The 4408-nt window shown below is 38.7% G+C and overlaps 2 protein-coding genes and 1 non-coding gene across 8 annotated transcripts in view; 2 read left to right on the top strand and 1 right to left on the bottom strand.

Annotated features, from left to right (window-relative positions):
- The window catches only part of LOC107265051, a 67638-nt gene that overhangs the window by 23380 nt on the left and 39850 nt on the right, over positions 1–4408 (top strand). The gene's annotated exons all lie outside the window — the stretch shown is intronic.
- Positions 1–4408, bottom strand: part of LOC107265070 — a 21613-nt gene that overhangs the window by 7626 nt on the left and 9579 nt on the right. The gene's annotated exons all lie outside the window — the stretch shown is intronic.
- Positions 2141–2212, top strand: Trnae-cuc. The gene has a single exon. It is a non-coding gene; the product is annotated as a tRNA-Glu (tRNA).

Genomic DNA, 4408 nt, shown 5'->3' with positions numbered 1-4408 from the left:
CCCATTTTTTTTTTTTTTTTTTTTTTTTGCGAAAAATCCTACAAACTTTAGGCGTCCATACGAGCAAAACTGACTAGAACCGATTTAGATATATGTAATAATCATAAGGAATATAATTTTTCAAAAATAATAATCGAAAATATATCATGGCATTATCACACACACATTCTCGACGTAGCGAATTTCAATACTGTAAATTCAAATTTTTTGAAAAATTACAAATTTTCATAAACTCAGTACTATATTGTCTGGAATTGAAAATATAACACAGATATTAGGAATTGAATCGTATATATAACACTGACAAGTTGTATCACATATATTCGTTATATGTTTCTACGATGCTCAAGTACGTTATATACGCAGGTGCTTACTGCCCAACGACGTACAGTCTATGTGAAAACGGTCCTATGTAACCATTCCCATATATGTCAATAGTAAAGAGTAAAGGAAGATAGGAAAAGATACGAGGACCATAGCGCACCGTACTGACATACGTATATACTATATAATATGACTGTCGATGTACGTCCAGCCAGTTAGTTTATGACGTCATAAAATCATTTGGTTCACGAGCTATGGCTTCTTGGAGAATATTCACAAATTTATAAGATTCACCACGTAAAATGTGTATATTCGATACGAAACTTCCAAAAATCGATCAGTACATAAAGAGAATGATCGGTTCGATAACATTAGAAATTTTATTAATGGCATTATCATGTGGGTCAAAATTGTTTTTCCGTACGTTCAAGATACACGTGAGAAAATTCGCACGGGTCTTGTGTTCTGGAGCCTTATTTTTTTTTTAGATTTTCTCTGTTTGTATTTTTCTTGCTTTTTTCCGCTCCACTCCATAATGTTATCCCATGTCGGCCGACTGGGGTTCGCACAATTTATCGCGACTTACATACTACCACCGTGCCTGGCTGATATGACGTCTTGCGGGAGAGGATTATGATAGACGATGTAGCTATGCAAAATTACAGTGTACTCAGCGAAAACGTACGACAGCTGGCGAATCCGTTTCGCCTGGTGACGTCGCGGGACGTCTTGGTTTGTTTTCCTTTGTTTTTACCTATTTCTCTCAACCCTCGTGCTTGCGTACTGCCGAAGATCCTATGGGATTTCATATAGGATCGTATATGTACTTGTATGTTATGAAATGGATTTTCATGAAAAAAAAAGTCAGTGGAATTCATGGTATCTTAGAATGTTGGAAATTACCCCTGTCACTTTGAGCCTGATTGTCCTTACCTTCATATTAATAGCATGCACATGGTGTTGCACGGTTTGCCAGTGCACATTGTGAGGTTAGGTTGGCAGTTACTTCGATCAATTTTCATTTTATTTTATTTCCTGCCTACAAAGGGGTCCATCATGAGATTGCAAGTATAAGGGAATTTTGTAATTTCATTTTTTTCCTCTTCACTCTCCATTCGGTATGGTTCGAACGGATTCACTTTGTCGAGCCGCCGTCTCGTTAAAGATTCAACAGTTTAGATATTAATGTCTATACTGTGGTAATACGTATTACGTGGTAGCGTACGTTAATCCTGTTCGTTTTGCCGTTTGTGAAATTATTACGTACCTGTCGCGCTTATCGTCTTGGCTTCTTCTTCAGATTGTTTTTTTTTTTTCTTTTCATCTTCACCACTCCTCGGGCAACACTTTTTGTTACTTTCTCGTGGCAGCAAAAACGGGATTTATTATAGAAAATTTGACGTTAGTCAGGGACAACTGGGAACAGTTTTACGCCTAACGCATATATGCGGATATTCGTGAAACTTTTATTTCTTCGGAAATTGGTTCGTTTCGTTCACGAATGCTTAGCGTTGCCTTACGGAGAAACGTCAGACGCTTTTCTGGTAAAATTAGTTTTATGTCCATCTGGGCACGGTTGGCCAATAACTATCGTACTGATTCAGATTCTTGAATCAGTTAATTGTGGTAACAATGTGCCTTGGAAATACGAGTATCTGGTATCCTATCCACTGTTTAATTACAACTTAAAGACAGTATACAATATTATGTAATTATTAATATGTTACAAATTTCATGATACATTTTACATAACTTGTAGTTATTTATAACTTTTTCACATTTATCTGTGAGGTACGAAACATCGTTCATATCTCAATCCGGTATGGTCTAGTGGCTAGGATACCTGGCTCTCACCCAGGAGGCTCGGGTTCGATTCCCGGTACCGGAATTATTTTTTTTCTTCTATTTTGCTCGCTGATACCTACTACCTGGTCCCAAGTCCCAGCTGACTCATATATGATATTCGGTTGCCTGATACTTACATGGGCGTTAAAGTCGTTTGCTTTTATTACAATTTTTATTTTTACTTCTCATAAAAAATTACCTGGAGAACGCACACAGTGTTCACGCATTTCCCTGCAATTAGAGCGCGGACGAAATAAAAGACGCCATAGAAGTTAAGCTTTTTTACACGAAACTGGAAAGGCAACGCACACACGGGTTCATTATTTCCAGGAGTGCCTCGTGAACGGCACTGTGCTAAGCTTAAACGAGGGATGGAAAAAGAAATATATATACGTATATAATGCACAGTTACTAGATCCTAATTGGAGAGTATAAATGCATACGTCGCTCAAATGTAACGAGTCGCATTGAAACATCCACTTGCAAAAGGGAAGATAAAAAAGCTCATCCTAGGACGCTTGGGAGATACGGCAAAAGCTCCTCTCTCTTTTTTCTCATACGATACGGAAGAAACGCCGGCCATTAGGGATTACAGGAGTCGCGCCCGACACGCTGGATTACTGAATTACCACAGAAGCTTCTCTATTAGAAAGACGTTACTGCGCCTGCGCACCTTGCGATCGTCAAAAAAAAAAGAAAAAAAAATACTCCACTAAATCAACAATCACGAACTCGTTAGCGTCACGACATATTTACAAATTGCATGACGAATTGGTTTAATTAGATTTTCCATCGGTGATACGTAACGGAGCAAACTTGATAGCAGCCAGAAATACAATTTTTTTAGAAATCATAACCAACTCGAAAATTCGTCCCGTTCCTGCACCGGGAAGGAGTGATGCAATTCTGGCGCGGCGACAAGACCCAATAAAAATGAAAATTGTTTGAACGGATTAAATATCAATACCATGTGCATATATACGTTTTCATATTCGAAAACACGTAATGCTTCCCAGTCGTTGGTAAATTTTGCGAATTAATTTGCAAACGTATACACGAACCCATATATATACATATATAAACACGCGTATGCTTAAATATTCTGTATTCGAATTCAAAGAAAATATTGCCAATCTCCTAAAGTCACTCAGCCCGTTACAGACGTCAAATCCAAATCCGTATTTCCCGAATGATTCTATTAGCCGACTTAACCAGCCCAGTTCCTCCTCGTCCTGGTCCTGAGCACCCAATATCATTGGACTAATTTTCCATTTGTAATGACGCCCGTCCATCCGCCTACGTACCAATAAGCACGCAGGATGATCGTTAAGTGTAATGACGCGCAAATTTCAGCTAAACCACGATTAATCCACTGATTTTACCGGTTGGAATCGCGTTAGCGTCTAACGAGAGGAATATCGACTGGCATGCACAGCTATATATAGAACGAGTAAGACCGACTGAAATAATGTCAAGTACCTTTAACGAGATGCTGATCGAAGCCATTCGTATTCCCACGATAGCGAAATAATCTCCTCGCCCCCCTCTGCCCTCCCCACTACTCAAAGAAACTTCTCCACAGTTTCGACGTCCACCTCGATCCCTTACCGCACTTACCGCATACACTCACCCCAAACGTCCCACCGACTTCTCTATCATCCGCGCTTCTATTGTCCTCAACGACTGTTCCATTTTTCGGTTAGACAATAGAAATTCTGCCAAGAAGATACGGCTAATCGTCTATTGATTTTTTGCTTACTTACTTTGTACTTTTTATGGAATTTTTTTTTTTTTTTTTTTTTTTTTTTTATTTCCTCTTCCGCCAGACGATGCTAATCGTATCGTCTCTTTGTTTTTTTTTTGGAATTTTTTTTTTTTTTTTTTCTTTTTTCTTAAGAGCAAATCAAATCTTCGTCCGGTGCATTTGGAGCATAACGTGGTATCCACGTAAGAGCTACTTTGTTATTTCGGACGAGGATAGAATATTCTATATGTACATATATGTTTATATCTGACGAACGATCGAAACGAATTTTGTGGATTTCTCTATCGGTGCTGTGAAGTTACTTTATCAATTCTCGTCTTAGAGCGTTATGCTTCCGTATCCGTATTCCGTAAGTACGGCCGATGGTCGAAGACCTCGTTGCACCTCAATGAAAAGAACGAATTCTTGCTTACTTAGCATTACGCAATGAGTGATTCAATAAGTTTCAGGATGGCGATAACGTTCCGATGGTAG

The sequence above is a fragment of the Cephus cinctus genome, unplaced genomic scaffold, assembly GCF_000341935.2.
Source record: "Cephus cinctus unplaced genomic scaffold, Ccin1 Ccin1_scaffold0215, whole genome shotgun sequence".
NCBI classification, from domain to species: Eukaryota; Metazoa; Arthropoda; class Insecta; order Hymenoptera; family Cephidae; genus Cephus; species Cephus cinctus.
This window is presented reverse-complemented; position numbering and strand designations above follow the sequence as displayed.